Source organism: Euprymna scolopes, chromosome 16 (assembly GCF_053919585.1).
Source record: "Euprymna scolopes isolate OS-2025 chromosome 16, ASM5391958v1, whole genome shotgun sequence".
Taxonomy (NCBI): domain Eukaryota; kingdom Metazoa; phylum Mollusca; class Cephalopoda; order Sepiida; family Sepiolidae; genus Euprymna; species Euprymna scolopes.
In genome coordinates this window covers 145,652,361-145,665,918 of record NC_136497.1, presented here as the reverse complement: position 1 = coordinate 145,665,918, position 13,558 = coordinate 145,652,361, and the positions used below count along the sequence as shown (strand labels likewise).

General features: G+C 33.2%; 1 long non-coding RNA gene across 1 annotated transcript; it reads left to right on the top strand.

Moving 5' to 3' along the window:
- Positions 1–694: 694 nt before the first annotated feature.
- On the top strand, positions 695–3,728 carry LOC145296148 (uncharacterized). Its single transcript, XR_013869973.1, has 2 exons — positions 695–2,665; positions 3,009–3,728. It is a non-coding gene; the product is annotated as an uncharacterized LOC145296148 (long non-coding RNA).
- Positions 3,729–13,558: the final 9,830 nt, after the last annotated feature.

The following is a 13,558-nucleotide window of genomic DNA, read 5'->3' as shown; positions in this document are numbered from 1 at the left end:
CTCTCCGGATATATATCGATATGTGTGTATATCTATGCATCTTATTATTACATGAAAAAAAAAAGAAAAAAATCCTTCAAACACGAAGCTCGAAAAATAAATTTAAAAAAAAAAAGGAAAGAAAATAAAGGATACCTAACATTTTTTATCTGATCTTTATTTCAGGTTTATAAAAATATAGGACTTTTTAAAAAATTCTTTTGACTTTGCAAGTGTTAGATTCAGATTTGAAAAAAATAGAACTTTTACATTACATTTTATTCCATGAACAGTTGATGTGTTTATTTTTCAGGTTAGGTAGCAATTAAAGCTGAAACATAAGGGGACATTTTTTTTGAATTGATAATGTTTCTTTTATTGATGTTTTGTCTGTTTAAAAAGAAAAAAAAATGTTACTGGTAAAAAAAAAATTGGGGTTAGATAATATGAAAGTTTTGTGTTAGAATGTATTTTACAAAATTGTTCCCAATAAGATTGTTTTTCTATTTTCTTATTTTTTTTTTTTTAAACTCGTAGAAATATTTAATGTCTACCTGTCACTCATTTTTTAAAACAATGGCCGCACATGGGAAAGATAAGCGAAGATGACCTCGTCATGGTGTTTGCGAGGGTGTTGAGGAATGGGTGGTAGAACAATGCTATCTGCCTCTCTCTCTCTCTCTTCTTCTCTCTATCTTTCTCTCTCTCTCTCTCTCATTCCCTTACCTTTTAGGGTCTATGAGGACGAGAGAGAAAATTGTCGAAGATTTTTTGTTATTACGTAATGATATCATGAGGGTGGTAGGGTGTGTAATGGCATCGCTCTGTCTCTATCCCCTTCTTTTCCCCCTCAGTATCTTTCTCTACTCTTGCGTTTTAATGATTGTATAGCTAAACCCCCATGGCTGATTGCGGGAGGGCATATAATAACGAATTAACTTGGAGTTTTTTTTAATTTTTCTACCAAGTTTAAAGAACAAAATTATTTATGCTTCGTTAAATTACATTAAATGATGTCTTCAATTGGTTTTTATTAAAAATAAAAACTGAGACGATTATTCAAACAGCACTTAAAGTACTTTTTTGAAGTCTTCGAGTGTTTGGAAAAGCCAACTGTTACATGATTACGTTAATTTTTTAAGAGTTCTCTGAAATGTTCATAGTTTTTCTTAAAGAAAAATTACGCTATTACATTTCGAATATTCTCTGAATTTTTAATAATTTCTAAGGAAATATTGTTTGACTAACGAAAGAAATTTTCCTGAACTCTAGATGATTTTAAGGAAGAATTATTCGAGCAAATTCTTTAATTGAAGGTTTATTTGAAATTGGACCGTATGATAGGGGTCCCTGAAATATTGACTGAGGAGTATATACGTAAAATTGAATTAATTATTAAGAAAAAAAAAAGATTTCCTCAGTCTAGAAAGATCTCTCTTTAATTGAAACTTTAATTTTTTCGAGCTGTTAACTATACAGAACTGGTCGTTAACTAATGTGACTCCCAGGTGTGGCGGGAGTTTATTAATTCGAAATAATCCTTGTGAGTGAGTTTAGGAAAAGAATTGCTTTTAAATGATAAAATAATTACTTTGGAAAATAAAGTTAATTAACGTGAAATGTTTCTGAATTCGAAATGACCTTGATAATGACCTATAAGAAGAAATGAGTTTTAAGAATCAATTAAATAACTTTAAATGTACACTGAATTTTAAAAATAATAATTACGAAATGAAAAATTTGGGATGTTTCTGAATCTCATTGTGAAGGGTGAATTGATTCAAAATGAATTGTCTATGATCTTTTCGGAAGATTAATTTTAATAATGAACCAAATGTTTGGAATAATTTTTGAATTGTATTACGAAAAATGTGTCTATTCGAAGTTTATGACCTTTTGAGAAGATTGGTTTTTATAATAATAAATGAATTACTTTGGAAAGAAGTTAACTAACATAAATTGATTTTAACGATGAACCAAAATACTTGAAATAATTTTTAAATTTTGGAATTAAATTTTAATGATCTTTTGTAAATCAAGTTTTGAAAAAATACACATACTTTTTAAATGTACCCTGAAATTTGGGAAAAAGTTAATTATGAATGTAATAACTGAAATGCGTTTGCATTGTGTAAACAAATTCTAATTGTGACCGAGGTGCTCTGAAATGATTTTTAAAAAATGTTTTCTTTTTAAGAAAAAAAATTGTTAACACCCTATTTCATTGATTTAATGTATACCAGGTTTCTGAATTGTTTATTTTTGGAATTTTTTTTCCCCCTAATTGAGTATTCTAACTCATGAAGGCTGAGTGCCCTTCTTAATTAATTCTTTATATAATTAATAAATATTCCGTGGTGGATAGTTTTTATTGGTCGCTCGGCGGCAGACTCCTTGCTCTAACAGAATTAATTGGATTAGAACCTCTGAAGACCAAGGTTTTACTAAATCCATATAGGTCGGCGTGATGAGGTCACGTAACCCCGACTTATCTAAAATACATTATACTGGTTGCTGAAGAGAGCGTAAGTCCAGTAACTGAAGTAATAACTTGGAATACATATAGGTCGGCGTGATGAGGTCACGTAACTCCGACTTGGTTAAAATACATTATACTGGTTGCTGAAGGGAGCGTAAATCCAGTTACGAAAATAATGTTATGCAGACTAAATTAAAAAACGTATAGGTCGGCGTGATAAACTCACGTGGAATCCGGCTTAGTGAAATATGTATAGGTCGGCGTGATAAACTCACGTAGAATCCGGCTTAGTGAAATACGTATAGGTCGGCGTGATAAACTCACGTAGAATCCGGCTTAGTCAAATACGTATAGGTCGGCGTGATAAACTCACGTAGAATCCGGCTTAGTCAAATACGTATAGGTCGGCGTGATAAACTCACGTAGAATCCGGCTTAGTCAAATACGTATAGGTCGGCGTGATAAACTCACGTAGAATCCGGCTTAGTGAAATACGTATAGGTCGGCGTGATAAACTCACGTACAATCCGGCTTAGTGAAATACGTATAGGTCGGCGTGAATAAACTCACGTACAATCCGGCTTAGTCAAATACGTATAGGTCGGCGTGATAAACTCACGTAAAATCCGGCTTTGTTAAAAAAATATTATACTGGTTGCTTAACAAAGTGTAAATCCAGTAACTGAAATCGTGATGTCATTGCCTCGATGGAGGGCGAGGATGATTACCCTCTCTGGTATTTGAAGCAGTATACCAGTCTACCAGGAGCCTGGTGGAAAAAGATAACTTGCTATACTGAGTTCCTAATGGAACGTACAGCATGGGGACATTGATTGCTGACGGCCGGTTGACGCACCATTCACGGAAAATTAGGGACTTCTGAAATTTATGAATACTCATAAATTTCGGATAGCATAGGGAGGGATGTGGCACTATTTCCTTGTGCCACTGTTTCTAACACACTCTGCAGCATGGACGGGTGGTAAATTGTCCATGAGCGTAGAGATACAAAGAAACCCCTTCCCATAATTCCCTTGCTATCTTTGGCTTTTTCCTGCACGACCACCATGATGTGAGGACGCATATTTTGTCTCTCCGTAAATGAGGGGGGCACCCCCTCCCTCAACACTAGTTAGGGTAGTTTAGTTAGCTTCGAAAAGCCTATTATCCATTTTTAATCGTAAAAATGAATTGTAAATTGTTTTTTGTAATATATATTGTATTTCTAATGTAAAATAAAATAGTTAGTCATACCTTATGTATATTACAATTGTGTCGCGTGTCATTTTTCTTGTGTCTTCCATGAATGCCTTCATAAATGTCTTAAGTCGAAAGGCGGCCCTGGGGACAGAGAGATGAAGATTCCCACCAGAACGCCACCAGGATGAAGAGATCATCTTGAGAAAAGAAAGGAGCCACACCCAGATCCAACATCTCAGGTATGATTTTCTTCTTGCTATTCAGACCCTGATGACTGGCCCATCCTCATGTCTTCATGAGACCGCTTTAAGACATTTACTGTAACACGTCTGTCGGTCACACCTCAGTGACCGGCTGATTGTGGTATACATAATCAGATTTCCATATCATTTAATAAATTTATAAAAGCTTGTTTGTAAATGCGATCGATATCGGTTTGCGTAAGTGTAAAGGATTATCTCGAAAGGATATCACTTCGGAGATTTTTACATAAAATTTTTTAATTGGCTTACCAGAAATAAATGCTTATTTTCAGCATGGAAAGTCAATACCAACTGACGAGAAAAAATTAAACAAAATAAGATAAAAGAAGAGAATATGATGAAATGAAAGCGAAAAAAGAAAACAATCGAAGAACAAAAACAAACAAAAGAAAATATTGCGGATATAAATTGACAAAATGAAAATAAAAAAGAGGAAAACATGAAAGAGAAAGAAATAAGCACGAACTTAGCACACAACTGACGTGTTTTCTTATTAAAATCGATTCTATTAACTTTTATAAATCAATAACACATCTATGCATCGATTGTGAAAATTCAGAAAGAGGCTGGATCGAAGTTGAGAAAACGAAACGCATGTCCATTGAAGAATCACTCGATGGATTTCAAGTACCATCATCAGTTGAGTGGACATTAGCAAGTGTTTTTTTTCTATACGCTATTAAATAAGTTTGTTCTTATTTAATTAAATTTGTGGATGTGAGTTAAAGGCATGTGTTAGAAATACAATGTTATAATATGCAAACACGCATGTGTGCAATGATGACATTTCTCTCTTTTGACTAAAACTACAGGCTGTCCCAAAAGAAGCCTAGGGTTTAAAAAAATCATAACTTTCTTAATTTTGTATATTTTTCTTTTATTTTTTCAGATGATTTAAACTAATCCTTCCAAGGGCATTATGAGTCGTTACACTATCGAGGAGCCGATATTTAACGTAGTCAGATTTTCGGTTGAATGAGTCAATATCAGAAACTCACAGAATTTCGACGAAACTTCAACACAAGAAATTCCCCTACTCTTAATGCAATAAAAGCTATCGTGGCTCGATTTCAGGAGCAAGAAGTGATGAGAATCGTCAGAGATTAGCAGAGAGTGTGGTCGAGGATCCATCCATATCAGGAAGAAGTATAATTCAGATCTCTCGATCATCTCTTCACAGAATGCTTCATTAAGAGGGTAAATTTCCATATAAAATTCAATTGGTGCAAGAGCTTCAGTCAAACGATCCGGAAACAGCTCTGGATGCAATTCCAAGATTTGACCAATGGGGATCCAAACCTTCTCAAAAACCTCATTATGTTCGGTGAGACCCATTGCCATCTGAATGGTTCATAAATAAGCTAAATTGCAGGATTTGATGATCAGAAAATCCCCACGCAACAGCACAACGACAATTACACCCTCAAAATGTACAGTATCATGTGGAGTAACGGCGGATGAAGTAATCAGATTTGGTGGATATTTGAGTAACATCATTTTTCATAACTAAAATAAGACCTTGTGAAAAACATACTGTAAATTAAGTTGTGTAAATTTCATTAGAATCAGTGGACTATGATATCTTGTGACGTAATCCCCCATTGGTGAGCTTTAGAACTACGCTGAGATAGCTAATCGTTCCTGGGTGACGCCAGATAACTCGAGGATTTAAAATAGAGAATATAAATATATATTTTTTATTTCATGTCAAAATAGATATTGTTTGAAACCAGAGAAATATATTTTGCAGTAAAGTTGTTGACACGAAAATTGAAGCATAACATTGTCTGGCCTTGGTGAACTCAAAGTCGGATGTCAGAACTGGCATCTGACCTTAGCGGGTCGTGTGAATTGGTATGTCTGTAGAATTCAGGTCCCAGATTTGGGAATTGCACACTCGCAAAAAACCTGAAGCTTTTCGATTTCGTGGCGAAATCTTATTGGCTGGGGAAACTTCCACCCCATCCATATACTTCACAATATATACGACTGTCGCGCGAAAATTAGTCAGAACAGAGAAGAAGAAAGAGTGTTTCGAGAGATTGCTGGTTGATTTCGGGGAGAACATATCGTATAGAGACGTGACTCCTCTACTTCCTCATCCATCCGGCTGACGCTGCCTGTGAAGAGATTTTAGACTTTGAAAAACTTACTAAGAACTGAATGATATTTGTAAAAACATTTTTACATAAGTTTGTGAAATTAATGCTGTAGACTAGAATTTCATGAGCTTGTTTTCCCCGCCTGCAGCTTCGATATTCGCTTTCAGCATACATGATTCAATGTAAAAACCCTCAGAGAAGAACTAGACGATACGAGCCGAGAATTCCAGATAAACAGGGGTCCTATCCAGCTTCATCAGTGAGGGGTTACAATCGCACTATATCTCAAAAACTCACGGACAAGCTCATCTACTTACATATGAAAATTGGTAGGCATAACTTAAATATTGAGGAAGTTAATCAAATTTAAATCCATCAGCGTATTTTGGGACACGCTGTACATCTAATTACACATGCATTACACACATAAAACTGTACATATACGCGTTGTGTTAGCTGTTATTCGCGCTTTGACCCATCTAAAACTATCCCTATTTATTCTATTAAAACTATAAACACGGTTTCATTACTTTAAGCCAAATAATTTTTATATTTTCCGATATGCAATATCGAATCTAAAAATTTGTATTTATAATCCGTATCTCTTTTTCACACTTGCTTTACTGTAGAATTTAACTTCAGAATTTTTCTGCATGTCAACATGCAGACATATGTACAGCTCATCTTACATGAAACATTCTGTGTATTATTTCGACGGCAGAGATTAATAAAGAATGCACAAAGAATATTTAATAATCATTCGACAGATTTCTAGTATAATAATTCATGAGGTGAATATTAATAAGTGCTTTCTATATTTTTGACGTTCGATTAGTGTTTTCCACTGCTTCAGTGAATTTAAATATTCTGTCTGCTGATTGTTTGTACCTGTTGTTTTTGAGAGTCATTCATTCATTTATTTAAAACTAACCAGATTATTATCATTGTTGCACGTTTCTCCAATATATTCTTGATATAATCTTAGATAGAATATTTTTCCTCAAAAAGTAATAAGTCCTTATTTTACGCTGATATCGTGTTGTTATTATGCAATATGAAAGTTGAAAATTATGGCTGGAGCATTTGTTGTTTATCTTCCTAATGCTTCAATTATTTAGCACATATGTGTTTAATATATATATATATATATATATATATATATATATATATATATATATATATAAAGTTATAAAATATATATTACAATTAAGCTACACAGAATATTCCGCGTCTTATACACGCTGCTAGGATTCATCAGGTTGATGAATCCTAGCGTGGATTAAACGCGGAATATTCTGTGTAGCTTAATTGCATATATATATATTTCGTAACTGACTACCTAGCTCTACCTACGTATTGAGCACTGTTGAAGTAAATACTTAAAGTTTATGCATAAATTTATACTTTCGTATATTAATTTATGTGATTAAATAAAGTAATCAAATATATATATATGTATATATATACACACACAAACGCACACACAAACACACACACACACACATATATATGTATATATATATCACTTGAAAATAATATACGAGAAGCCTCTTTCATTGATTGTTAGATATCATCAAATGCAAAAACAAGAATCAAATTGTCATGCAAGAACAAATACTCGAAAATATACGAAAAAAGTGGAAAAAGGCGAATGGAAATTGGTGTGAAATGCATATACAAAAATATAAAATATATGCACAATTGATATGGAGGGGGCATGAGAATGATTAAGCAAGTCTTATGATTTTACGAATAATGATCCAAGCAAGCCTAATGATTTAACGAATTTGTTTGTAAAGTGACGGCTTGCGTGAAAGAATTGAGGCTTACTCCAAAATCTGTAAGTGATTTTGGGAGTCAGCCCGGTGCAATATTCTGTATTTTGTTTCTGTTATAATATCTCTTAATATAATGAAAATTTCCGTTAAACTAATGTCTAACCCCGTTTTTTTTTTATTTAAAGATAGAATACATTTATATGCATTTACAATAAAGTTAAACAGATATTTTGGCGATGAGGTTTTACTATCTCAGTAATTAACAGTTAGAATGTAAAAATAACAGAAATTAATATACGTTTCTGCTACTATGCATCAGGGGCGTGCGGGGGTAATGCTAGGGATGCCCAAGCACTTGCCACATTTACTCCTCTTTTAATAGTATCCTTTTCAGAGAAATGTATTATAGGACTGAGGCCAACCAAGACGCGGTCATTATTATATTTTTGCTGTCTTTGTTTCACTTGAGCACCTTCTCTAAAAACTTCTCTGCATCCACTGTAATGCATATGTATTTATCTGTTTCATAGTACTTAACTTTATTCATTAGATCACGAGCGGTAGTTTTACTAAATGAAAAAGTATTTCAAATATTTGTAAAACAAAAACATAAATGAGAATGTATTTCTAGAAAGTTTACTCGATGCAGGAAACAATATATTTAAGACATAAGAATACCACGCATAAAACATATGTTTTTTTGTATTCGTTATTGTGATTTACAGAAACCATTATCTATCATAAAGTTAATAAGTTTAAATTAGTTGTCCTTCCTGTTGACTACATTCGGATACATATTAAATCCAAATTAAATAATGCAGTTGAAAACATTAGACGTAGATTTATAATCCCTAACAACAGTCTTTATACTGAGATTCGAAAACCGTTTCTTACGTGTGTTAGAATAAAACGGAAAATATTCGGCAGAAAGATTTTCTTAATTGACATTGTTGAAATTGATAAATGAAGCACTTCTGTTTTCGATGAAATCATGCGAATTTTAACTGGAGAAAGCCTGTGGAGAGTAGATATCCGAAGAGCACGAGGTGACGATTTGAAGGGAGATAAATAGAGTGTGAACATCTGTCTTGCAGGGAACCAATGTGTAATCTGAACTACGTGAATCATTTTTTGGCAATTAAAAATATCTACGGATTCGGTAAAATATTTGATCAATATTTGTTTCATTTTACGTTTTTTCTTTATTGAAATATCTCTAAACTGTCGTATTTCTCTTTCTCTTATTTTTGTATTCCTGTTGTGCCTTTTATATTGTACTTGTATTTTCTATCATATTTACTGGCTCATGTTTTCACGCTTTTTTTACTTTTTATGAATTTTTCCCTTTTATTATTTTTCTTTCATTATTATTTTAATCTTGCTTAACGCATCGTACCTGAAATAGTTATTATTAGTAGTAGTATTAGTAATAGTAGTATTGCTGCTATTATTATTATTATTATTATTATTATTATTATTATTATTATTATTATTAACTAGCTTTACCCTGCCACGCGTTGCTGTGGCTCGATTTGGTGTAAAGGAAAAATCCGCATAATAAGACCGCCTCTTACCTCCCCATATTAAGAATGGATTTTGGAATGAATACCACAATTCTCCGCATACTCAGAACTGCTTTTGGAATAAACACCCCCAACCTTCCCATGTTAAAAATTGTTGATGTCTAATGTGAAAAGTTACCTTTTGTTTTTTTTAATCTTAGTTGAAAGCATAGGATAGTTACCAAACACCATCCCCTCCCATGATAAGAATGGCTAAAAAAATAACGCTTTTCTTGGAAGAAACCTGTGTGTATTTCACCTAACAATTTCTTTAATGAAGAAAAAGCATTCATAATTTCTTATAAAAAAAACAACTCATGTTAAAAAAAAGAAGTTTACTTTCAATTTTGTTAAAAGTTTTCTGAAAAAAAAGAAAAAAAAAACGTTAACCTAAAAAAAGCAAAATCCCAACAATCGACTGACGTATATAATCACGATTTTTTTTTTTTAATAATTTCACGATATCTTATTTTTTAATAATAAATTGTTAGTTGAAAGCATAGAATAGTTACAAAACACCCCCTCTCCAATGAAAAAAATAAAAAATAAAAAAGGTATATATTTCAGCACGATACCAAAAATGCAGAAAAAAAATGTACTTTCACCTCACAATTTATAGTTTAAATAATAATAATCCAATTAAAATTTTGGGTACTTATATATTTTTTGTTACTGTGCTGCAATGATAATGTTATTATTTTGAAAGGCATTCTTAACATGGGAAGGATGTTTTTTTAACTAATCTGTGCTTACACCTTACAGGTTAAAAAAGATATTGTGAAACTTTAATTTATTGTAAATAAACTATTTCAAAACGTTCTGATCCCCATCTGGCATCAATTGTGATGGATGGCTCTCGTCTGGGTGAGGCCCCGTGTTTTGACAAGCTTCTGGGTTTGACCTTTACTCGTGATCTGAAATGGAACACGTACATCAAGTCTGTTGCCAAGGTCGCTGGAAAGATGGTGGGATCCAGAAGATATCTCACTACTGATGCAATTCTCTATTTATATAAAAGCCAAGTACGTCCAAGGATGGAATACTGTTGCCATATCTGGGCAGGAGCTGCTAAAAACAGCCTATCCTGCCTTGACAGAGTACAAAATAGACTTCGTGGCTTAGTGGGGGATGCCCTTTTCTCTACCCTGCAACCTCTCTCCCACAGAAGAGAATTTGCGAGCCTATCCTTGTTTTATCGTTATTTCCATGGCAGGTGCTCGTCTGAACTCCAATCTCTGGTCCCCCCCTCGCCAATCTTTCACGAAAAACACCCGTCTAGCTGAATCCACCGTGAAAAATTTTCCCCACTTTATATCTGTGCCTAAATCAAAACGTGGATTCCATGAACAAAGCTTCTTTCTTAGAACTGCACGCCTGTGGAACTCTGTTCCGTCTGCCTGCTTCCCACCGGACTACAACTTGGATGTCTTCAAGTCCAATGTTAACAAATTCCTAATGAACCGCCCCCTTAAGTAAACACTTCATCAAATCTCCACACTAACGTAATGTACTTGCAATAACCTTTATCCCTGGGTGGCCTCCGGGCCTTGATAAGTGGTGATCACTGTGTAAAAAAAATAGCGTAATATCAAAAATGCATAAGCACCAAAATTTGGTTTAATTTTACAGATATTGTTCCCGGGTGCATACGATGGCAGATGGTAACCGTATTATTTTTATACTTTTTTTTTTATTATTATCTAATTATAAGGTGGAAGCCAAAAATAGCCAGAAAACTCTCTCACCTCCTCATTAAGAATGGTTTTCCAAATAATAACCTTATATTTTAGCACGGCACCAAAACTATAGAAGTAGCGCAAAGTTCTTTTTTATTTGTCAATGTTTTTCATGCTAAATAAAATAAGGCACATGTATCATTTCAAAACTTCATCTTGCAGTTTATTTTTTTAATTTGTTAAGCACGTGATCACATTTTCAAGAAGTACTTTATATGATTTTAGCCATTTAAAGTTTGTAAAACATGTAAACAAACTTTTGCTCGGTACCGGTGACGACTTTTAAGAGTCCCTTTTAGTGATTACCTGGTTCGAGGATATATGTACAACTAAACAGCAAATCTGCCCCCAAAATATTCGTTATTATTTTACTTGAAGGCCCGTCTCACGTCCGTATATTACAAAGTATTTTTTTTTTAGATTTCAGTGTGCTTAAAACGAATCTGCAGACCGTTTCTGTCGCAAAAAAAATTGGGCGCTCAATTTTCGATATAAATTTTACTTAGAATGAGCACCCACTTAGTGGTCACCTGAGAGAGCGGCATTTTTGTGTGTTTATTGGCTGATTATCCCTGAACTCTGAGACTATTTTCCATTTCACAGTCCTAGCTCTCGTTTACGCTACGTGCGATCATAAACGAAGGCTGGTAAATATGCACTCGCGTACCGAACTGCCTTGCCAAAAAAACGTTTTAGCCAATAAACACGAAAGAAAATGACCCCTCTCTCAGGTTGCCAGAAAGTGGGTGCTCATGTAAAGGTAAATTAACATGGAAATGTGATCACCTACTTTTCGAAAAAGTAATTTCTTCATACCATGAAAAGTATATTTTGCGACGGAAACCGTTTGCAGATTCGTGTTTAGCACACAGAAATCTAGAAAAAAAATATTTTGTTATATACGAAGGTGATGCAGATCTTCCCAAAGGAAAAAGAAACAGGAAAAAATGGATTCTTAGTTCCGCATTTAACGACAAATATTTTTAATTTATTTACCCGGCGTTTGCTGGGTGTTTGTATGTTTGTATGTAAGGGGGAGGGTAAAGTAAAGAATAAGCGAATAATAACCATGTTTCAGTACTAAAAAAGAAAAAGATACGATGTTAAACTTCTAAAAGAAATAGGAAAAAAAAACAGAGAAGAAAACATTAAACAAAGCGAAATAAAACGAAAATGATGTAATATATGTTTATTAAAATAAAAATGGAAATAATCGTTGTTTTTTTTTGTGTATAAATGTTGTAAATAAATGGTAATAAAGCAACGTAAAAGTAAGAGTGGTGCGTTTCACTCAAATTCCAATATCGGTATTTTAAAACCGAAGCCGATGTTCGTTCATAACTGTCTCTTGTGAACGATCAGGAACGGTGTAAATGGGTGGCGGTGGAAGGAAGAATTTATTAGAGAGAGAAAAGTTTACTACTTCCATTGATCCTAACCGGTTTTGGCAGTGAACTCTCACCAGAGAAAATATAAGGATCTACGATCAGGGGGGTAGTGGAGAGGTAATATGCTTATAACACACCTCAGATATTATGCTGCAGTTTGTGCATATTACATTTGCATAAAATGTCTTGATTTTTAATTCTATTAAGGTCAAACTCGGAGGGGAAAATGAGTTCATTATATATATATATATATATATATATATATATACACACAATATTATATATAATATATATCATATATATATATATATATATATATAATAAAAATTACAATTAAATTTACCAAAATGATCCAAGTAAAGTATATTATAAATATTAAAGAATTAATATTTATAAAGTAATCTTCACCAGATGTAAAAGCTCGATCAAACCAAATAGGAGATATAGCGTATAATAAGAGCAAATAGTTAATAAAACATGTTAAAAAACACTTTGAAAAAGAGTTAAAAATATATTTAATTTTAATAGGAAACACTAAATAAGTGGATAATCCTTAATCCGCGGAGTTTCGAAAAAGTACTTTCCTTCTAATCAGAGGGTAGGATTTAGCAAAATGCGTGATCGGATTTTGCTTGCAAAAGTATTTGATGAAACTGCAAGTAAGTCAAAGATCTTACTTGCTACCAAAAAGTGAAGCAGAAGGAATAGGGTGAAGAAAAAGGTGATTTTACGTGAATGGATAGTCTGATAAAAGGTAAAGTATCCAATGACGGTATAATCCAAAAATGCAAATCCAAGAAAGTTAGTTAAATTTCCATTCCCACAAGTAAAATCCAAGGGAATCGCTTAATTGGAAGATGGTCCAAAATAACTCAATAGGCCGAAATCCGTGGAATAATTCACAAATAGGTACAAGGAAAAGGGGAAAGAATTTCAATAATATTATTAAAAGAAAAATAAGATGTGCGTTAGACTCGGCTGCCGAGACAAGACGTAATTAAGAAAATTTGCTCTTACACACACACACACACATATATATATATATATATATATATATATATATATATATAT